Source organism: Momordica charantia, assembly GCF_013281855.1.
Source record: "Momordica charantia cultivar OHB3-1 chromosome 3 unlocalized genomic scaffold, Mcharantia_2.0 BLBB01000003.1, whole genome shotgun sequence".
NCBI classification, from domain to species: Eukaryota; Viridiplantae; Streptophyta; class Magnoliopsida; order Cucurbitales; family Cucurbitaceae; genus Momordica; species Momordica charantia.
Window position 1 is genome coordinate 11,949,544 of NW_028275161.1, and position 24,356 is coordinate 11,973,899.

A 24,356-nucleotide genomic window follows, 5' to 3' on the forward strand; every position below is an offset into this window, starting at 1 on the left:
TTGTTGATTTTGGAAACCTTTTTACTCGTAGGATTTTGTCGTGTTTGGATTTTTCTATGACTACCGTTGAATTTTATATGATTTATTAGTTTATTTTTAATAATTTTTTTTAATTTACTTTTGAATAGATATTATTTGACCATTTATTTAAGTTTTGAAAATTCAACTTGTTAGAGTTATTACATATTTGTTTTGTATTCCAATTTAATAGGTAGGATGGTGATTGAAACTTGAACATAAAGAAATAAATAGGTTATCTATTAAGTTTAGACTCGAAATTGAAAAATTATGATTATTTTAAATAATAAAATCAATATATATAATATATATTAAAAAATGAGAGAAAAAAAAAGGTGAAAAATTATTATTAAAGCATGGCATACCTAAAACTCTTTGTTAGCACTCCATCCATCACCTTCCCAACATGCTCCTCACCATAATAGTAATCATCACTCCCCGGCAGCCGGGACAACTTTTTCCGAGCAGCAGCGACGAGAACTTGAGCGAGCGTCGTGAACGGGCTTCCACGGGGCATATGGCTACAATAAAAGCGATTTCCAAGCAAGAAAATGGCAAGCCCGACGACGTTTGCTGCAAGGCTGATGCCAAAGCCCCACCCCCAACTCACATTGTCCTCAATATACACGATGGCCGTGGAGCTGGCCAAAAATGCAGCGTAGAGGGTGAAGAAGACGTTTTGATCTTTTACGATGTCCAACGTAAAGCGCGAGCCGCCGACTCCAATGGATGCAAGGACGATGCCCAAATACAGGATTGTGTATTGGAGTTTTGAAGGGGAATGATCATCACCTTGGGGCCTCAAAGGGTTGATTGTTGCTGTTAATGTTAGTGAAATTATGCCCTGCAATAGAAATTAAAAATTAAAAATTTCTACTTTTATTAGAATGTTACCAACAAAAAACTTCAATAAAAATTTAACAATTATTTTTTTTTTAAATCTTTCAATATATCTTTATATGGATTTCTGTCCCCTAAATTGTAAATAATGTAACGGTGGTCAGCGAAAATATGAGTGTTGTCCGATAAATTTATAAATATTTTTGTAACTATGTATTAAAAATTGTCGGGTGAAGAGGAAATAAATTATGAAGTATTTTTTAATAAAATTTGAGTGTTTATTGGTACCTTAGGTATCTCAAACAACTTACCATCCTTAAAAAAAAAAAAAAAAAAATAAAATAAAATTGAGACAATTAATACATAAAAGAAGAATAAAAAATAGAAAAAACAGTTAAGTCTCCAGCAGCGGTTCTACCTGGCTATGAAAGTTATATTGATAGTTTTTTTATAGGATAGATAGTTACTTGCAAGATTGCCAAAAATTATTGGTCAACAACAGCGGTATTAAAAACAATTGATGTCTCGTCAAAGTTTGAATTCTCTCACACTTAAAAAAGCATCAGGGGCAGAAAAGGACAAAGAAAGTTTGAGTTTCTCTTTAACCACCTCTCTCTTTCATTTTAACTTAATTTCCAGTTTCATTAATTTAAACCACCTTAAAATTACTCGAAACAAAGCAAGAAAATACTTCAGTGATCGACAGGTGAGTTTCTAACTGGACAAATATGAAAGAAAAATATGAACTCTCAATTTCATAATGGTGATTAGTAAAGAAATAGATACTTACTAGTCAACTTTAGGAGGGATAAATACATAAAACAGAGACCTATTTTTTAAAGTAAATTAATGTATAGTCAAATATTTCATGGTGGTGAGACCATGGTTAAGAGTCAGAACGAAGTAAAAGAAATAAACATCCAAGAAACCAGTATACAGAAAACTGAGCTGTGATTCCTATATTTGGTCAGAAGAGAGAGAGAGAGAGAATTACCAGGAGAGAAATGCAAGAGGAAATTACGATGACAGAGAAAGAGCCGAGGAAAGAGTCAGCAATAAGAGCGCCGACGACGGGAAATACACTGAGGCAGCCGCTAAGGACGTTTAAGATTAAAGCAGCATTGATGGTGTTGATGTTGTACTGTTGAATCAAATACACCATCAAATTGGAAAGCCATCCCCCGTTGGCCAGCGTCAAACAACCGATACATCCTGAATTTCCATTTACCACTATTATTCTTCAACAAATTACGAGACAGAGATGGCAGAGATATTTTACCTATTGTTTATGCAAGGATATGCACAACAGTGTATTTCAGATTGCAGCTCGAACTCGGCCTCCGGACCGATCTGAATACTTGGGCGGACCTGCACAAAAAGGTGAGCACTCCGACGATCAAGTCAGTATAGGTCGGATTCCCAGTTTAGTTCGAGGTCAGAAAAAATCGTCGTACCTGATCGTGGAGTGAGGTCCTCTACTTATGGGTGGTAGTCCCGCTAATCTCGCGATGGTTACACCCGGTAATCTCGAGACCGTCGGTTACACCCGGTAATCTCGGGACCGACGGTTACACCCGATAATCACGCTGCTGACAATAGCTCACATCGGCCCCCACCGAGCTTCCCGGTAGGTCGGACCTCGGCCAGGTTCACCTCGGCCGTCGTACTTAGCATCTGTCAACGCTAGTGGTGGTGATCTCGGCGGTCCGAGCTGGGCATGACTCATGAGTCATCTTGGAGCACCAATAGGGGGTCCTCCACGTGTCCAGGGGATTATTTTCCCCAAACATTGGCCCCCTCTCTGTCTGGTCCGATCTCGACCTGGCAGAGAAGTTCATTTGACTTGTTTTGGACGCGTGGCGACTTCCTATTCGTGGGAAAACACAACCGTTGTCGGAATATTCAAATATTCCGACGCTTCGGATCTTCGGGAGCATCCCAGCCGCTCGTTGATTACACGTGTACGGTGGGGAAATTTTTCCGACGAGCTATAAGTACCCCCAATCCTTCAGGTCATACCTTACGTTCCCTGAATTGTTGGAGTTCGATCTGAAGGTAGCTCGAACCCTTGGTAGGTCGGTCTCTTCCCTCACTTTCTCTTTCGAACGTAGTTGCCATGTCGTCCCCTTTTAGCAGCGACTTAGGGTCCGATGAGGATTTAGCTCGTAGGTTAGAGTCCGAGCTCGAGGAGATAGAAAACTTTAGGTTCTCCGATGACGGGGAGGATAGTGATGCCTCCACCTCGGGTCAGGGTTTGGAATACCCTTCTAGGATACCTGAGCACTATCTCGGATCCCTTCGTAGGGGGTTCGCTATCCCTGAGAACATCCTCCTTAGGATTCCGGAGGAGGGGGAGACAGCTGACAATCCTCCAGAGGGATGGGTCACTCTCTACTTCAAAATGTTTGAGTACGGCCTCAGACTTCCCCTTCACCCTTTTGTCCAAGAATTTCTCTTCCGGACTGGGTTGGCTCCGGCTCAAGTGGCCCCCAATGGGTGGGGTGTCATTTTCGCTTTGGCCATCCTTTTTTGGATACGAGCTCGGGATAGTGAAGAGGCCGAGCTGTTGGACGTAGACCAGCTCCTCGCGTGCTTCGGAGCGAAAAGGATAGCAAAGAAGCCTGGTCGGTTCTATATGTGCGCAACGAAAGGCGCAGGCGGTATAGTTAAGGGGCCGACCTCCATCAAGGGATGGGTGAGGAAGTGGTTCTACGCATCTGGGGAATGGCTTGCAAAGGACGAGTCAGGTCGTTCATTCTTTGACGTTCCCACTAGGTTTGAGAACCTAGGTACGGAGTAGTTCTTACTTTTTGTGATTTTCTTTCCTGTCATTCAGGTCTAACTCGGATTTTGTCTTCGTGCAGTTTCAATCCGACCAGTCCCCGAGCTTACGCAAGCCTCCTTCGACACGCTGAAATATTACAAGGAGCGTTTTCCGAGGGGTAGGAAGGTGGGAACCTTGGTGACCGACAAGCTGCTGCTTGAGTCCGGGCTGCTAGATTACAACCCTACGGTTCGTCCCATTGAATCCTCAAGGCCGAACTCCGAACTTGGTATGCCGAGCTTGCTTCCCCCCTTTTCCCTCTAACTTTGTGTTGACTCCTGTTTTTATTTTGCAGCCATGGTTTGCGGATTTGCAGGCAACGTGAAGCGCAAGTCCAAGGGCCGAGCCCATGCTCTCGAGGCCGCCCAGAGTTCGAAACCTGCCACCCCTACTGTGGTAGGGCCAGCCTTGGAAGATCCAGCCCCAGTGATCGAGCTGGAGTCTTCTGAGGGTCCTTCGAGGGAGAAGCGCCCCAGAGATCAGACCGAGGCGGTGGACGTCTCGCCCTTGGGCGAGGAGGTGAGGGAGGAAGTCCCTCTGAAGCGAAGGAGGAAGAAGAAGAAGACCACCTCCCCCTTGGAGGTTGGAGCTCGTGGGGTATTGCCTGCGAGCTTCGCAGATCGGGTGGATGATCCTGAAGCCAGGATGGGCGGGACGTCCGACGTGACGGTACGGTTCAGAGTTGAGCCGTCATGTTCTGGGGTGAGGGACCAGGTGTCCCTCATCACGGCTGCAAGTTTGGACCGCTGCCTCAGAAGAGCGTCCAAATTTGTAGGTGACCCGGGGTCCGTCCTGCAGAGGACCATCGACTACGCCGCTGAGGTAAGATTGGTGTTTTTGCTCAATTTACCTAACAGGTTGCTCGGTCTAACTTCTTATTTGTACCTTTTCTCAGGCGTTTGTTGCTTCCATTCAATCGGCTCTGGCTGTAAAGGCCGAGCTGGATGGGAGGGAAGTTTTGGCAGCGACGGAGAAAGAGGAGTTCTCTGCTGCCTTGGAGGCTGTTTCCTCCACCATGAAGGATAGCTGCTGAAGGCTCACTCTGAGGTGGAAATTTTGAAGGCCGAGGTGGAGACCAAGGCCGAGCTGCTGAAGAAAGAAGAGGACAGACGTAAGGCCCAGCTCCGAGCTGCCCATGCTATCACCAAGGGCTTGGAGAAGGAGAAGTTCCAACTCCTCAAGGAGAAGGACAACATGCTCCAGGCGCTTGAAGCGAAGGAGGAGGAGCTGAAGCATGCGACTGCCGAGCTGGCGACGGTGAAGGAGCGTCTCAGCAATGGAGCCCTAATGGAGGAATCGTTTAGGAAACATCCTGACTTCGATAGATTGGCCAAAGACTTTTCTGACGCGGGCTTCAAGTTTCTCATGAAGGGCATTGCTTCCGACATGCCTGACCTTCAGATCGATCTCGGTGGTCTGAAGAAGAGGTACGCTGAGCAGTGGGCGTCTGGGCCTAGCGGCACCCCTGGCTCCCAGGCGTTGGTGGATAAGTATGTCAGAGATCTGGACTCTGACTACTCCGATCTCGAAGAGGACCAGGTCGGCACCACTCAGGAGGGCGCTCCTCAGGCAGGCTCTTAGGCAATCATCCTTCATGAGGCCTTTCTCTGTCTTTCTTCTTTTCTCCTTTTTTTTGTTTGTAAGTGTCAGGGAAGAGCTGCAAGGTCTATAAGCCTTGGCTCTGCTCTCCATTTAATGAAGAAGCTTTGTTCGTTTTTACTTTGGTGTTGGCAACATCTTTCCTTTCTTTGCTTTTTCTTTGAACTGCAGCCAATGTCACCACGCACCTCTTACTTTTGAGGTCGCGCCTTCAATTAAAATAATTGAAAGTTTGAATTTGAATCTCTGTCTACCATTCAATGCATTACACCAACTCTGGATTTTTTAACATCGCACCCTCAACTTCAAAAACGTTAAAAGGCTAAAATCCTAAGTCCGTAGCTGTTCTTCATATCGCACCTCGTACCCTTAAGTTCAAAGGCTTGATCATTTTGAACTTTTCACATCGCCCCTTTACCTTGAAGGTTTGAATGTTAAGTTCGTCAGTGGTTTTGGCATCGCACCTCGTACCCTTAGGTTTTGGAGGATTGGATTTTAAACGACTGCTGGAATGTGACCGTGTAGGAGTCTGTGGCCCCCATTTAATTTCTGGTCGAACTCGGAATCATGAAATTAAATCATCACATTTCCGATTGAAAGAGTTTTTACAGATCCATTGAGAACCATTTCGGCATTTCAAGGATAATAACGCTTCAGGTGCTCCGCGTTCCATGGGTGCACGAGGACGTCTCCTTTCAGATCGGCCAACATGTACGTCACAGGTCGGACTATTCCCTTGACTTGGAACGGCCCCTACCATGTCGGGTCAAGGGCACCCACATGGGTTTGGACCCTCCTTAAGACCAGATGTCCGACCTGGAAGGTCCGAGGTCGAACGCGGGCGTTGTAATGTCTGGCTATTCTGCCCTGATATTCCGCCAGGCGCAGCTGGGCCATTGCTCTTCTTTCTTCCAACAAGTCGAGGTTGAAGAGCAGCTCTTCCTCGTTTGCTGTAGGCTCGTAATGCTCTACTCTGTCAGATGGCATGCCGATCTCAACCGAGACTACAGCTTCAGAGCCGAAGGCCAGGGAGAACGGGGTCTCACCCGTCGATTCTCTTTGGGTGGTCCGGTACGACCATAGAACCTCTGGTAGCTCCTCGGCCCACCTGCCTTTCTTGGAGTCCAGTCTAAGTTTGATGCCTCGCTTGATGATCTTGTTCACTGCCTCCACTTGCCCATTTGCTTGCTGATGTGCAGGGGACGAGCTAAGGTGACTTATGCCAAGCTTGCTGCAAAAGTCTTTGAACTTGGCGTTGTCAAACTGCTTCCCATTGTCTGTCACAATGGCCTGCGGTATACCAAAGCGACATATGATATTTGTCCATACGAAGGACGTGACTCTGGATTCCGTTATGTGGGAGAGCGCCTCGGCCTCGGCCCACTTTGTGAAGTAATCCACAGCAACCACGGCGAACTTGGTCTGGCCTTTGCCCAAAGGGAAAGGACCAATGATATCTACCCCCCACTGCGCGAATGGCCACGGGGCCGAGATGGGGGTGAGCAGCTCGGGAGGTTGGTGGATTATGGTTCCGTAGCGTTGGCAATTGTCGCAAGTTCTAACGAACTTCTCGGCGTTCTGGCTGAGGGTCGGCCAATAGTATCCTTGTCTGATCACTTTAGCTGACAGCGCCCGGGCGCCTGAGTGAATGCCGCACACTCCTTCGTGGATTTCTCTAAGGACGTACAGGCCCTCTTTAGGGGTTAGGCATCTCAATAGAGGCAGGGAAAAGCCGCGTCGGTACAATGCTCCACCTCGGACCACGAACCGAGCTGCTCGCCTTGCCAACTTCCTGCGCTCCTTGAGGTCTTGTGGTGAATTGCCCCTAATGAAGTCTGCAATCGGGTCCATCCATGAGGACTCCGGAGCGCCGATCTCCATCAGATCTGGCTCTGAGATCGAGGGATTATCTAAGATCTCGACGGGGACCGACCTGGCCAGGTCGGTCTCGTACGCCGATGCTAACTTGGCCAAGGCGTCAGCATTAGAATTTTCTGCACGGGGAACCCGACTTACTTCGTCAGTTCGAAACTCGGCGAGGTACGATCTGACCTTACCCAAATACTTCTCCATTCGGGAGTGTTTGGCTTGGTACTCTTCCTTGATCTGGCTCACAACCAGCTGGGAATCGCTGAAGACCTTAACACAATTGGCCCCCAATGCTCTAGCGATTCGCAGACTGGCAATAAATGCTTCATACTCAGCCTCGTTGTTAGAAGTCTGGAAGCCGAACCGCAAGGCATACTCAAATCGCTCGCCTCCTGGTCCGAGCAAGAGGATCCCGGCCCCGCACCCCTTCTCATTTGAGGATCCATCGACATAGATTGTCCACGGTAAGTCGGACTCGCTCAGCTCGGAAGGTGGTGTGAGCTCGGCTATGAAATCTGCCGTTGCTTGTCCTTTCAACGCAGTTCTGGGTTCGAACTGGATGTCGTACTCACTTAGCTCCATTGCCCACTTCATCAGGCGTCCAGAAGCTTTTGGCTTATGGAAGATGTTTTTTACGGGCAAGTTAGTGAGCACCACCACAGTATGGGCTTGGAAGTATGGTCTAAGCCGTCGGGCCGAGGTGACTAAAGCGAGAGCCAACTTTTCCATTTGAGGGTATCTGGTCTCGGCTTCGGTCATAGCCTTGCTTGTGTAGTAGACCGGGTTTTGCCGCGTTCCTCTTGCCTGATTAGGGCCGAGCTGACGGCACTTTCAGACACTGCTAAGTACAACTGGAGCTTGTCCCCTGGCAGGGGTTTGGCGAGCAAAGGTGTCGAACAGAGGTAGCTTTTCAACTGTTGAAACGCTTGCTCACACTCCGCTGTCCATTCAAACGGCCCTTTCTTTCGTAGGACTTTGAAGAAAGGAAGGCACTTATCTGTCGATCTTGAAACAAACCGGTTCAGGGCCGCAATCCTGCCATTGAGGCACTGAAGCTGCTTCAGCGTCTTAGGTGCCTCCATCTCGAGCATGGCTTTAATCTTTTCGGGGTTGGCCTCGATTCCCCGGTTGTTCACCATGAAGCCAAGGAATTTTCCCGAAGAGACTCCAAAGGCACATTTAGCTAGGTTGAGCTTCATTTGATATGTCCTCAGAACCTCGAAGGCTTCGGTCAGGTCGGAGAGATGCGACTTAGACTGCTTGCTCTTGACAAGCATGTCGTCCACATACACTTCCATATTCCGGCCGATCTGCTTGGCGAACATTTTGTTCACCATTCTCTGGTAAGCCGCTCCTGCGTTCTTTAAACCGAAGGGCATGACCTTGTAACAGTACAGACCTTGGTCTGTTATGAATGCGGTATGATCTTGATTTGGGACATGCATCTTGATTTGGTTGTACCCAGAGTAGGCGTCCATGAAGGTGAGCAGTTCGTGCCCGGCTGTGGCGTCCACGAGCTGATCAATCCTCGGCAGTGGGAAGCAATCTTTCGGGCATGCCTTATTTAAGTTCGTAAAATCTACGCACATTCTCCACTTTCCGTTAGATTTTTTAACTAATGCAACATTGGAGAGCCACTCGGGATACAAAATTTCTCTTATGTATTCAGCTTTCAAAAGTTTGCTAACTTCTTCAACAATTACATCACTCCGCTCCTTGTTTATAAGTCTTCTTTTTTGCTTTACAGGTCGGAATGAGGGATCTATGCTGAGGCGATGCGTCATAATTTTCGGGTCAATGCCAGACATGTTCTCATGGGACCACGCAAAGACATCCAAGTTGGATCTGAGGAAGTGGATTAGCTCCTCTCTGTCGGTGGCCCCAAGCTTGGTTCCTATGCTTACTTGCTTCTCGGGACCAAGCAGAGGAACAAGCTCGAGCTCCTCAGTGGGTGCGGCAAACTCCCTCCTCGGCAGGTCGGTCTCGAACTCGAGCGTCTCATCCCTACCGGCGAGAGTTTCGAGGGCACAGACCGATGAGCCTTTGAGTGCGGAGGCATAACACTCCCTCGAAGCGGTCTGTTATACCAGGTAATCGAAATGCATTTGCAATTTGAATGAATGATTTCAGATGATCATGTGGATCCTCATGTTCCTGCCCTCCAAAATGTCCAATTGTCTGCAACATTTGGAACATCATTGGTTTAAGCTCAAAGTTTGCGTGGGCTGGAATAGGGTTGACTATCCCTGAATCAAAGTTCTGAAAAGCCGTGGCGGCATATTCTCGCATTGCCACGTCTCTGTTGTCCGCCATCTGGATATGGTTGAATTCATCATTTCTTGCATGATCCCTCATATTACCGTTAACAGCAGGTGGATCAACCGGATCACGAGGTGGAATATCTGCCATTGATGTGCTCGTACTCTCTACCTCACTTTCAGGACTGATTTCACCTTCTCTCTCTTTTTGCTTTTCTAGTTGTTTTCGAAGTCTTTGCTCCTTTCGAGTTTTTCGAAGGGTCCGCTCAATCTCAGGGTCAAGGGGTAGAAGAAAAGATCTTGTGCTCATGCACTTTAACTTACCCTTGTGAGATAAACGACCAAAAATATAGAACAAAAACGGTGGATGGAAATTACATCCAACAACAATTCACAAAAATAAAAACTAAAAGAATTTGAAAATAATTTTAAAACTAAAGTCCCCGGCAACGGCGCCAAAAACTTGACTGGGCGTTTATGCTGAACGCACGCGCTAAGCGTGGTAACAATTATATAGATGCAAGCGCACACCTATCAGAGTAATATAAAATGGATGGACTATCCAAGTATCGATCCTCAAGGACTTCTAAACAATTTCCAAACTCTAAAGTTTTAAAGAATAGTGAATGTTGGAATGAGTGATTCTTGTAAAATGGGAAGTGGTCACAAATAATGGTTTGGATTTGGGATTTGGACTTAGAATGATAAAACCTAGCCCGAACTACTTCAAGTTAGCCAACAAAGAATCAAGGACATGCTAAGGACAATATGCTTTTTACTTTAGAAACCAACGACTACGCTTCTCACTTGACTTATGTCTAAGCAAGTTCAAAGTCCTAAGACATTCCCTAATATGTCTATTATGAGATATATCTTAGTTTTAGGATGGAAATAGTCGCAACCTCGGGTTAAGGTCCTATGTCTAGGCTACATAAGCGGAACCCTTATGTCTAAGGCACTCCTCTCCTCGGTTTAACCACTCAAAAATGCAAATAAGCAACCTTTTCAGTATTGACTTGTTAAGACTTACAGTGGCCTTCTCTAAATCCTAACTTTTTGGGAAAACATGTTGAACAATGAATGGAAAGCAAAAACACTACTTCTTAGCAACCCTTTTTAGACATAAAAGGCTAACTATCCATAACCGGGCTAGAGACTGGAATTTAGAAAGACATATTGAAGAAAATACAGCAAGTAAAACGGTTGAATGTGGAATGCATGTGTGAAAAACAAAAGTTAACTAACGGAGAGTTTTTATCGGGATTGAGAGCTTCGCCCTTCTCTTTCAAGCAAGAGAGAGTGTCACGTGCTCTTTCCTCCAAAAACACAACTCTCTTAACTAAAAATAAAGTAAAGGCAAAGGGAAGATAAGCAAAGTGCTAGATTTTTATATATTTGAATAAGTAGAAAATAACTAAGTACAAATGGAAACAAAACAAAGCTCAATAAAAGAATGTAAAGTGCTCGGGATTTAAAAACGAAAAGTAACTAATGAAAGCAACTCAAAAGTACTTAGAAAGCAACAAAGAAACACTAAAAATGATCAAGAGAAGGAAGCAAGGCTTGATGATTTTGGTGGAGAAGTTGCTGGAATTTATAGCTGTGCAGAATTGGTTAGGTAGGTCCTAAAACGATGGTGAATCACCCATTTCCAACTCTTTTGACTGACCAAATCGTGCTCAAACTGATAGTGGAACACTTCTTCTACACGTATGCATCGGTTGGAACCACCAAAACGCATTGGAAGACGCGTTTCATTAAGGGCAAAGTTGGAAGAAAACCAGTTTTTCTGCAGGCTTCCCAGGCGCCTGGCGCCTCCCATGTAAGTTTTTCCGTCTTTTTGCTTCTTTTGATTAATTTGCACTCCCAAATGGTCCTAAAATGTCATAAATACAATATAAGCCAACCACAAACCATAATATATGAATTTTGCATGAATTGGAACTCAAACGACCGAGAAAAATCTGAAACAAAGCTGAAACATAGTAAAAAAAACATCTAAAACCTTCTTTTTACGCATGTAAACAAGCGTAATCAGTCGGTCAGTACGCCGGGGCGGCATCCTCGAACGCTTCCGCTCTTCCTTTTTCTCTGCCGAGCTGGTCCTGGGCCTTCCCACAAATTTCTTGAAGTAGCCATCTTGAATAAGATCCTCAATTTGGCGCTTCAACTCCCAGCAGTCCGACGTGTTGTGGCCGTGCTCCAGATGGAAGCGGCAATACTTGTCCTTGCTGCGCCTCTCCGGGGCTCCCCAAAGCTTCTCAGGACGTTTGAGTAGTTTTTCCATTCCGGACTCCTCGATGTTCGTTAGGATCTCGGAGATTGGAATCGTGGTCGGGGTGAAGCGTTCCTAAGGTCGGCTCCTGGTGGGTCCGTTCACCGCCCTTCGAAACTCAGCTCGGCCACTGGAGAAAGATCCCTTATCCTTGGACTTGGGATCCGCCTTTTCATCTTTTCCGCTTCTATCCCGGCCGATCCTTCGTTCTGGTCGGCTGGTTTTGGTTCGGAGGAGCTCCTGCCCATCGATGACTTTTTTCGCCTTCTGCAGCAGTTCGGCGAAGGTGGCCGGGGCCTCCTCTCCAAGCTTCACCGTGAGGGCTTCGTCAGCTAGGCCGGTGAGAAAGTAGCACATGGCCGAGTCATCAGAGTAGTGTGCGACCTTCAATTGTTCCTCCTAGAATCTGGTGACATATTCCCGCAGCGTCTCACCTTCCTTTTGCCTGATGGTGGCGAGATGGGTCGCTGTCTTTTTGTCATAGTGCCAAGAGGAGAATTGGGCAAGGAACTCTTTTCTCAGCTGAGCGTAGGTCGAGATCGACCTGGCTGGCAGTCTCCGATACCACAAACGCGCGCTGCCGGTAAGCGCGATCTGAAAGGGGCGGCATTTGATTGCATCTGATGCCGCTTGGAAATCCATGAGGCCTTCAAAGACCTCAACATAATCCTTGGGGTCCTTCGACCCATCATAAGGTTTCACGGTAGGAGCTTTGAACTTCGGAGGGATCGGTGCTTCCAAAACGTTCGAGGTGAAGGGCGATTCTCCCAAGTCGCCATCGTTCAATGAACCTTCTTTCTACTCACATTTGGCCTTTAAGGCCTCCACCTGAGCGTCGAGCTTGCCCCTCAGCTGGTCGAACTCCGCCCTTGTGATCACCCCTGCGGGAGTTGCTGGGTTGTGAGAGGATTCAGCCTGCTGGTTGGAGCTCCGGTGTGAGCGGGATGGTGACTGTCATTTTCGGAGAGATGAGCCTCTCTTTCTGTTGAGATGCTCACGGAGGTCTCCCCTCTGGTGAGTGTGTCCCTCGCTCTCATTGTCTTCGGGACGTTCCTCCTCGGCTGGGCCGAGGTGGGAACCCCTTTGCTCGCGTACGTCAACGCGCGTCACTCGATTTTCAGATCGAGACCCTGCGCTTGCAGCTAGTACCATTTCGTTATACATTTCCTCCATGGACCGCATTTGCGTGCGCATTGCCTCCATTTCTCTCTGGAGTGCGTCAAAGTTCTCGCTTGTTGGAGCCGGAGCTAGACCTCGGGCGCCCTTCTTAGAGGTACCACCTCGGCCACCGGTGGCCTTGGATGTCCGAGGCTGCGCAGGTGGTAGGACAAGCGCGGTGATTCGTGCCAACCTGCGGAGGGGTTCTGTTGCTAGGCCGTCGTGACCTTGCCCCTCTACCACTGCTGCTCCGACCTCCCTTTAGTGGGCATCGCTGGCAGCTAGAGTCTTTCGATCTGCCGTATTGGTCGAGTTTGCTGGTTGAACCATTTTCGCTAGCGTGTCGAGTTTGCTCGTTCCCACAGACGGTGCCAAATGTTTATGCAAGGATATGCACAACAGTGTATTTCAGATTGCAGCTCGAACTCGGCCTCCGGACCAATCTGAATACTTGGGCGGACCTGCACAAAAAGGTGAGCACTCCGACGATCAAGTCAGTATAGGTCGGATTCCCAGTTTAGTTCGAGGTCAGAAAAAATCGTCGTACCTGATCGTGGAGTCAGGTCCTCTACTTATGGGTGGTAGTCTTGCTAATCTCGCGATGGTTACACCCGGTAATCTCGGGACTGTCGGTTACACCCAGTAATCTCGGGACCAACGGTTACACCTGATAATCACGCCGCTGACAATAGCTCACATCGGCCCCCACCGAGCTTCCCGGTAGGTCGGACCTCGGCCAGGTTCACCTCGGCCGTCATACTTCGCATCTGTCAACGCTAGTGGTGGTGATCTCGGCGGTCCGAGCTGGGCATGACTCATGAGTCATCTTGGAGCACCAATAGGAGTCCTCCACGTGTCCAGGGTATTATTTTCCCCAAACACCTATGATGAAGGGGAAGGTGACCCAGCCGCCTTGCTTCCCATGGGATTCTGAACTTGGAGCTTCTTCTCTAACCATCTTATCTTCTAGTAAACTTTGACCGGAATTCAACCCATCGCAAGCTTCAGGCATTGCTACAATTTATATCTACTATGCTACTCTATTGGGAGATGGTGTGTGTGTTCACTTTTTCAGTTTTGTCCGCACTCTTCATTTGTTTTAAATTACCCTTTCTAGCTTTATTTGTTCACATCTCTCATCCAAACGCTGCCGTTTTATTTATTGACTTGAGGCTTTAGTTCAATTAGTAGAAGGGTCTTGCTTCAGTGTATGTGTGAACTGAGAAAGGTTAAATGTCTGGTAATCTATTTGTTGTGCATTGTACTCCTCTATTGGTGGTTAGTAGGTAAGTGTTTATTACTTTGTAACTGTTATATGGGAAGACAAAACGTAGTCGGACAGGCGAAATACAGCACAGGTCAAAGGCCCAAGGCATGATCAGATCTAGGCGTGACCAGGCCCCAGCTAACCAGATCTCAGCCGAGTCCCAATTACCTGGTTTTCATGCTCCGTCAATAGGCCAATTGATGAGCCGACCCTCATTCTCTTCTACCGTATGGCTCGCGATCGTGCTATCTCCAAAGCTCAAACTATTTGAAAAGAGAAGATGTTCAATCAACCTTAGGCTTTTGACATCTATAAATAAATAGAGGGACCTCGCAATCAAGGGATGCTGAAAAATCCTACTCTTTACAATCATCAACCTCCCATTCTAATATAAGCATCAGAGCCCGTGTGGCCACCACACTGTTATTGGTTTATTTGTTTTGCAGGTTGACGTCAGTTCATTTTTTATTATTGAAGATTGGAAAAAATTTGGTGAAATCTCGAGAGCCAAAATTATGCATCAACAATTAGCACCGTCTGTGGGGAAGACCAAGATCTAAAAGCCAAAACAATCGACATGAATTCTGAAGAGGAATAACAACTGTAACGACCCAGACTTTTCCGCACACCTCTAGGTCACATTTACTACCCAACTAATTAAATTTAACCTCGACTACATTCTGCCAACTTTCGAATAGAAACAAATATATAAAACAGAGTTTCAATCCTCATCAATTTATCAATAATTCAATCTCAAAGAATAACAATCAACAACATTCGTAATCCATTCCACGAGGCAAGTTTATTATTCAATCTATATGAGTCTAAATAAATGGAATAAAACTCAGATGGGCTCCTATCCCGAAATGGAACTAACAACAAGGAAAGGAAAAAAAACATCTCTCAATTATTCAAATACGAATAAACCGTTTATTGGCCATAACATAAGGCTTTAACCAATGACTTGAACTAAACCGGAGTAGCTAAGCAGCCTATGGTCCTTGTTCGTCATGTCTCATCCATCCCATCACCATGGTCACCCACGAGTCCTTCACCTGAAAACAATCATTGTAGAGGGGGGTGAGTATATAAAATATACTCCGTAAGTAGCCCTCACCGACACACACACACGTCATGTTCAACTATATCAAAAAAAAAAAAACATTCGTGATCATGCTTTTCATTACATTATGCATTTAAACATATACACATTTCATAACATATTAGTGAGAACCACAACCAGGAAACATGTTAACACCCAACCTCCCGTCACCCTGACGTTACCAGTACCTCTATGCTTTTCACAGTTATCCTACCCTTCCTCAGCTATCTCCTTCGAGTAGAGTCGGCCCCTGACCATTTATACCCAGAGCCCCGACCCTGCAGCATCGGCCCTCGACCATTTATACTCGAGGACCCGATGACTCCACCATCTATTGGCCCTTGACCATTTGTACCCAAGGCCCCAATAGTCTTTCCTCCAAAGGACTTCTCGTATCGACCCTCGACCATTTGTACCTGAGGCCTCGATACTCCGTTAGTGACGTATCAGCCCCCGACCATTTATACCCGAGGCCCTGACACTCACTCCTTCACTCCACTAGTGGCGTATCAGCCCCCGACCATTTATACCCGAGGCCCTGACACCCACCCCTTTCATTCCTTCCAAAAGTTCCATCTTTCACCAGAGTCTTACTAGATATTTTCCTTCACCACTAACCCTGCATCTTTCGACTCACAAGTACAGTTCTGCATGCTTTCACAACATAATCATCATTCTAATAGCTAAACAATAAACCAAACATGCTTTCACAACATATCAATTCTTAACAACCGCGCCACCGTGAGTTTAGTCATAACAAAGCATAGTCAACAAATTTCAAACGTTTGGAGCCCAACACAATTCCCAAACACTTAATATCCAACATCCATATCCAATAAGCATTGCCAGATATAATAAACAATTCATGAGACACGCCAAACACTTCATACAGGTTCAGGCAACAAACATTCCCAAAATAAATCCACTTTAACGAACATTCCCTATAACATACATCATTCTACAACAGATCTCAGCAGCTCAACAATACAAAATTCCCACTATTATCACCGACGGACATTCAACACTACCCAGGCATACAAACCAACATAAACAAGAGTTACACTGCACAACGACGTATCAGAACCAATATTAAACGTCATAAACAGCACATCAGCAACCAAATAACAAACATCAACGGACGCACCCGCCCCGTGCTACTTACTCACAACCGTGCTCTTAAGTTTTGCGTCGACCTCACCCTAGACACACCAAAACAAAAAAAACAGCATGTTAGTTACGTTATTTATCCTTTGAAATTAACTCTAAAAGGGTTCGAATGACGCATTACCACCAAAACCGACTTCGTATATATGTGGGTCACCTAGATGTAACTCGCCGAGGTGTGGGTAGACAGAATCGAGCTTCGAACGGATGTGGGTCACCACCAAACGTCCTAAACACCGCTGTAACGCACCAAATCCTGTCGCCGTTTCGCTGCTGTACCGCTGTCCGTCGTGCGCTGCTGCGAGGAGGGGCCGCGCCGCCGCTGGAGCACCGGGAGTCGCCGGCCGCCGCTGTTCGAACGCTGCCACGGAAAGGTTGCGCCGCTGCTGCTCAACCCGCGCGCTGAACCGCCGCGACGTCGCACCACGCTGGAGGAGGGAGTCTCGCGCTGCCGCTCGGGACCACCGGATCTGCTGCTTCGCACCGTCGCGCCTCTCGCCGCTCGTGGATCTGCCGCCGCCGAGTGTCACTGTTGGTGGAGCTGAGACGCTGTCGCCGCCGCCGCAGCCGGAGTCCGCGTGCGCCGCTGGGGTTCATGGAGCTGCTACACCGCCGCCGTCAGGGTTGCCGGAAAACGGGAATGGATCGGGGAGATGAAGAAGAACCAACAGGGGGAAAACGGCTAGGGTTGAAGGGAAAGAAGAAGAAAGAAAAGGAGCTTGGGGCTAGGGTTTTCTTTTCCTTTTGTTTTGTTTTAAAACTCATTTACCCCAATAGAGGCCCAACGCGTTCAGGCCCAAGAGGAAAGAAGTCCATCCCCCTTAAAACAAGACTCACCACACCGAGTCGGTAATTATTAATTTAAGTGAGAGTTTAGAGCCCGATAATAAAGATAACTTTAGTTAACGATCCATAAATTTAATTAACAATCAATTTAAAATTACTGAAAAAATCTCCCGATTCGGGACTAACTAACCTGAGGGACTCGGGGCGTTACAACAACGTTCCGATGACGATTGTCATCAAAGGAGGAAGGTGAATTGAGAACTAGTCTTACCTGAGGAAATTCTAGGTTAGACAAGCCGAAGAGTTTCAGAATAGGGAGAACAACATGCCGAGAACAAAGTGCAGTAATGGGACAGATTAGCCACGTTGGAAGAGAAAGTCGAAGGGATGCACCGGATTATAACTTTCCTTTTGAGCAAGCTAGAGCAACAAGATTTGAGACAACCTTCACTAATCTGAGATCCTCAATAAAGCAAAGCCCGGAAATCGAGGATGTTGTGGAGTCGACAAATAACCTACCAAGCCAAAGCAAATTAATCAACTAGGTCTGATGACTATGCAGCCACATAAGTCCATGGCGCACAACAGGAGCAAGAACAACAAGGGTAGCAGATAAGATCTCAAACAAACCCTCACTCACAAAAAAATTCAGCCTAGCAGGCACGAATAGGCTGAAAAGCCACAAAACATAGTGAAAAACAAAAAGACAAACGGTGCGACCTAGAGGAGATGCTGGATCAGGAAGACTCACCATTCATGGAAAAAATTATGAAGGAGAAAGTTCCACCAAAATTTAAACTCCCAACCATCAAACAGTATGACGGCTCAGGAGATCCAATCAATCAGCTCGATGCGGACAGGGAACGATGGATATTTATGGAGTGACAAAAGCCATTAGATGCTAAGTTTTCTCTTTCACATTTACTGGTTCAACTCGCATCTGATTTCGACAACTAGAAAGCAAGTCAATTTTGTCATTCAAAGAACTAGCAAGAGCATTTGTCACACGGTTTGTCGGAAGGCTGAATACAAGTCAACCCGTGGCATATATTATTACTATGGAGTAAAAGTCGACAGAGAACCTCAAAGAATATATAGCTAGATTCAATAAGGAAAAATTACTGGTCGAGGGTCTTACTAACTGAGTATCAGTTCTCGCCTTCATGTCCGGTATAAAAGATGAGAATGTGTTATTATCTTTTTGGAAAAAGACCTCAGATTCCTTCGTAGGGAACTACTACTCCACTCAAAGTAAGATTAAGATCCGAGCTTAAGCTGATGGGTTGGGTAAATTTAATTCATATATTAGATATTTAATATGAGAAAAACAATCTGGATCAAAATGGGGAAAAACCAATCTTATGCTAGATCAGTCGATCAAGTCATCAGGATCCCCAAAAGGGGTTTGAACAATATACCCCATCAACGATTCCACTTGAACACGTCGGGATGGAAATAAGTGACAAAAAGCTATTTAAATGGCTTGAGAAGATGAATGCGCCATCTCTTAAAAGAACTAAATGTAGATGTTGCTCTTCCGGACAGGTCATCTCAAATAATTTGTAAATGAGTCAAAGGCAGTTCTGAGCAGTGACAAGGACGACAAGTCTTCTGCGAGGGAGATGAGGACAATATTGGAAGGGCCTACAGCCCTACACCATTGGGTGGATTTGGTAGAGAACATGTCATCCCTGAAGGGAGAATAGAACTACATGTGGTATTTGGCAGCGGGTTGAGGAGTGTTGCAAAGATGGTTGAGTTCCTTGTCATCAACTACGCCTCATCCTATAACGCAATATTGGGTAGACATAACATACACAGGTTGAAGGTGATATACTCCACATATCACCAGTCTATGAAGTTTCCAACGCGCAGTGGGGTAGTTGAAATTAGGGGGAACAACGATTGTCACGAGAGTGCTACTACACCACCGTAACAAACAACAGATCCAAATAACAGGCATTTGCAAACTTTCTCCTTTTGTAGCAACAACTAGTTTCTTTTTGCAGTTTGTTGTTTAAAAATTTATTAGGTTAAGTTTGAATTTTTATATTGCATATTTGTTTTAGATTATGTTTGATTTTATATTTCCAAATTATTTGCCTGTTTCTAGTTAGCGTAGATTTTCCAGAATTTGAGATTTAATTATTTTTTCTTTTGCAACTAGAGTAGTCGTCTTTTATTTTTACAAAATATTAACTTCTAAAGTGGGAGCCTAGATAGGTTAATCAGCAACAAAGGCTGATCAAGAACTCAAAAAGGGATGAAACTAAAAGCAGGCAAATAAGTTAAACCTAGTAAGTAAAATCGGAGAAGATCAATGTAACGCCCCAGGAATTTCACCATTTCCAAACAGGGACCGTTACTAAGACTACCTAAAGTTTTCACATAAACAAGAGAATTGTCTTCACAACAATACTAAGCAATAAAGCTACCACGCTTCTGCTGCGCTACTCTGATTTTCAACACTCACGAGAGCTTGAACAATTAGAACAACACCACTAAAGATTTAAGAGAAACTCACATCCTATACAGATAAACCATTAAATACCGACTTCACATCAACCAAACCCTTCAAGGAAACCTCTACTAACTATAAACCATCCACTAAATGAATACTAACATCTCGAATGACAATGAAGCAAAAACTTATTCAAGTACGATCAACTTAAACAAAAGAAATTAATTGCACGCAACTATCCTAACTAAAAGAAATTAATTGCACGCAACATAGCTAATGGTCTTTCCGATCAAGCCTCCTCCTCGCCATCACCATCCCAAGAGCTAGCTCGATACCTGCAAACTGGAGGGGAAAAAGAGGGATGACTACAACCACAGTACTCAGTAAGCAGCCCTTATCTGAAGGGTCACACACAAACAACATACTTATCCAGGAACAACGTGTCATGCTTATTAAAGAATCAACATATCATGCTTATCACAACTCTCGAGCTTTGAATAAATAGAAACATATCACAAGAAGCAGTTTATGCAAACGTTTAACTATACATGTACCGTACATGTCAAACTCATCCTTACATATTAACACACTAGTTCTCTTTCTTGATTCCTCCAAGGCTTACTCCTTTGAATCGCGTCGGCCCTTGCCATTTATCCCCAAAGCCCGACACTCATCTACACAGGCTTGGCGTTCGACCTTCCTATTTATCCTTAAGGCCTTGAACTGTGCATCGACCCTTGACTGTTTTTACCCAAGGCCCCGAAGACTTCACCATCTATCGGCCCTTGACCATTTTTATCTAAGGCCCCAATAGTATTCCTTTCAAAAGACACCTCGCATCGACCCGCGACCATTTATACCCGAGGCCTCGACACTAATCTTTATCCAATATTGGTGTATCGACCCTAGATCGTTTTTACCCGAGGCCTCGATACCCAATTAGTGACGTATCAGCCCCCGACCATTTATACCCGAGGCCCTGACACTCACCCATTCACTTTCTCCAAGAATTCAACTCTCACCAGAATCTTACTATATACTTTCTTAAGCCATGACCCATGCGTCTTTCAGCTCACAAACACAATTCAGCATACTTCCACAACATAAACAACATCATATTCATGAAATGATAAACCAATCATACTTTCACAACATAACATTTCTTAACAACAGCTCCACAATGAGTTTTGTCACAACAAAGCATAACCAAACAAGTTTTAAACAATTAGAGCCCAACACAGTTCACCCAAAACACTTAAAATCCAACATCAATGTTCAATAAGCGTCGCTAGATATAATAAACACACGAAACACGCCGAACAATTCATGCATATTCAGACAACAAACATCCCCACAACAATTCTCAGTAGTTTCGCAGAGCAGAATTTACACCATTATCATCGACAAATATTCAACAACACTCCAAGTATGCAGATTACCACAACCGAGAGCTACCTAACACATCAGCGCATCAAAAATAATATCGAACATCACAAACAGCACATTAGAGGCCATCTGACACACATTAACGCACGCACACGCCCCTTGTCTACTTACTTTGTTTTGTCTCAAAACTCTCACAAGAGTCCTACTTGTTACTACGCCATGCCTCATGCATCAATAATCTCATAACAGTCCAATATGCGAGACACCAAAATGATCATGTGTAAAAACCAATTAATTTAAAATAGTCCAACATGATCCAACAGCTCCAACAGGCATCGTTCACCGAAGAGGCACAACTAACAACTTAACCAAGATATAATCGATAGATGTCTAGCATACATCAAACACAACTGATTTCTCATAAATCTGCAATATGCTTTTGAAACAACAAATTTTAGTACCAGTATACAATTTTCATCATGAAAACCAATTAAAGCACAACAACAATTCGAACATAGTCATCCAAGATTACTTGGTTACAATTTATTCTCACAACCACATAATTTTCCCGGGATATATCAACAGTCTTTCAACAATGACGTTTACTAAATGATAACAACGATAAGCAATCATGCAAATATCACACGTGGGCACACGAGCAAACAACCATATCATATCAGCACACAACAACCAATCCCTCAAGTAACAAACTACTTACACACTCGCGCTGCTAGCTCCTTGAGTCGGATTGAAATTGAACCTTACTGAAACGATGGTGAAAGTGTTGGGGCTTGTAGATCTTGTGCCGACAAGGTCTAGATGTCACGGATCGGGCTTCGTTTAGGTGTGGGTTAATATCGAGAGTCACCGGTGGGCCAGAAAACGCCACCAAGCACGCTGGGCGTCGCAAAAACATACGCGGGGACACCGAATAAGGGCTATTCTTGTGTTGGCCGTGAGTTGTCGGGTCGTTGAGGGGTCGTGGGTTGCTGCAGTACAAAGTTGGATGAGCTGTCGTGTAACGCCCCGAGTTCTTCAGGTTAGTTAGTCTTGATTTGAGAGATTTTTCTTTTAATTTCAAAGTGAACGTTAATTGAATTTATTTATTTTTGTCGGGCTCTAACAATCCAATGAAACGATTTTTAACCGAGCTTGGTATGATGGGTCTTGGGTTGAGGGAATGGACTCCTCCTTCTTTGGGTTTGGGCTTGGATGATTGGGCTTAATGGGAAAATTGTTTTAAATCAAAACAAAAGGGGGAAACCCTAATCTCTTCTTCCTCTTTCCCTCCCTTTGTTTCTTAGCCGATAGCCCCCAAGTTTCCCATCCTTCTTCTTGTTCAGCCGGCAGCTGTTCTCCGGCGAAGCAGCACGGCAGTGGCGGGTTTCCTCCCCGACAGTAACGGCGGACGGTGGGCCACGGACTTGGCAACTCTCCTCCAGATCCGGCGACCCAATCTATTTCTCCTTACGACGGCGAAAACCTCGATGACGGCGTGTCTGGTTTGGCGATAACGACTCCGACGGCGGTGGCCTCTAGCAGTGTGCGGCGGCACGAAGAGCAGCGAACCCGACTGTGACTCGAGGAGTTGCGGCAAATCCAGCGGCGCCGGCGTCATACGGTGGCGGCGCGTGACCTTTCCTGCGTGCAGCAGACTTCGACAGCCCCGAATAGTCGGAACTCGTGAAGCCCAACGAGTTTGGTGGTGTTTTCCGGCCTTCCGGTGACGTTCGACTTGACCCCCTCTTATTCGAACCCAAATCGGCATTACCCATTGTTTTTCGGCATCAGATCAGCGGGCGCGAATCATTTCGAACTTGGATTTGGAAGTCCGAACCCCTTCGACATCAACCCACTCGTAACCCAAGTTGTTTTATTGTATAGTAGGTAACGACTCTACCTAAACTTGGTTTCGTTTATAACTAAATGTTTCTAATGGGTTACTAACCTCGAGATCGTGCTCTTTTGTGGTAGGAAGTGCTCGACGAGCTTAGAAGCTTTAGGACAAGTGTTTGTAAGTAGCACGGGGGTGGGTGCGTGTGTTGGTGTCTACTATTTAGTTGTCGATGTACTATTTATGATGTTGAAAATGGTTCTGATATGATGTTGCGCGGTGTAACTCTCGTCTATGTTGGTTTGTATGCCTAGGTAGTGTTGAATGTTCGTTGGTGATAATAGTAGAAACTTTGTATTGTTGAGCTGCTGATATCTGTCGTGGAATGATGTGTGTTTGCAGGGAATATTCGTTAAAATAAATATGATGGTGGGGATGTTTGTTGTCTGAAAGTTGTATGAAGTGTTTGGCGTGTCTTATGAGTTTTTATTATATCTAGCAATGCATAATGTGTGCGGATGTTTGATAATGAGTACTTGGGTGATTTGTGTTGGACTGCTGTCGTCTAAAAATTGTTGACTATGCTCTATTATAACTGAGCTCACTGTGGCGCTGTTGTTGAGAATTGATATATTGTGAAAGCATGTTTGGTTTACTGTTTTGCTTTTGGAATGATGTTTATGTTGGGGAAGCATGTTGTTCTGTGTTGGTGAGCTGAGAGATGCATTGAGATCATACTAGTGGTGGTGTTGTTGATGAGCGTTGTGGTGGTTGGTGTTATTAGGGAAGTAGTACCGAAATCCTGACGGGAGACTAGAATTGATATGTGGAGTTATGATAGTTACGAAGTTAATGGGTGAGTGTCAGGGCCTCGGGTATAAATGGTCGAGGGCTGATACGTCACTAATTGGGTATCGAGGCCTCAGGTATAAATGGTCGGGGGTCGATGCGAGGCGTCTTTCAAAAGGAGGACTATTGGGGCCTTGGGTATAAATGGTCAAGGGCCAATAGAATCTAAGACATCGAGGCCTCGGGTATAAATGGTTGATGGTAGATGCACTAGTGTCGGGGCTCTGGGTATAAATGGTCAGGGGCCGACACGACCAATGGAATGGTCTTGAAGAGCTTGAATAGTTGAGGTGAACAGGGATGTATTGAGGCGTTAGGGAGTCATGTGGACGGTAGTTGTTTTTACATGATTGTGGTTAGCATCGCATGTTCATGATTGAATGTATAATGTAAAAGTAGAGCATGTCTATGGTTGTTCGCATACTGTAATGATAGAGCATGATAATGTATGTTTCTTTTATGGTTATGAGTATGAAGGTGGTGTGTGTGTTTGGTGAGGGCTACTTACGGAGTATATTTTATATACTCACCCCCCCTCAACAATGATTGTTTCAGGTGAAGGACTCGTGGGTGACCGTGGTGATGGGACGGAGGAGACCTGACGAGCCAGGACCATAGGCTGCTTAGTTGTTTTTTTTGTGTAGTTTAAATCATTGGTTAGGGCCT

The 24,356-nt window shown here is 45.5% G+C and overlaps 1 pseudogene; it reads right to left on the reverse strand.

Moving 5' to 3' along the window:
* Positions 1-367: 367 nt before the first annotated feature.
* Positions 368-2,020, reverse strand: LOC111025636 (protein NRT1/ PTR FAMILY 2.7 pseudogene; annotated as a pseudogene).
* Positions 2,021-24,356: the final 22,336 nt, after the last annotated feature.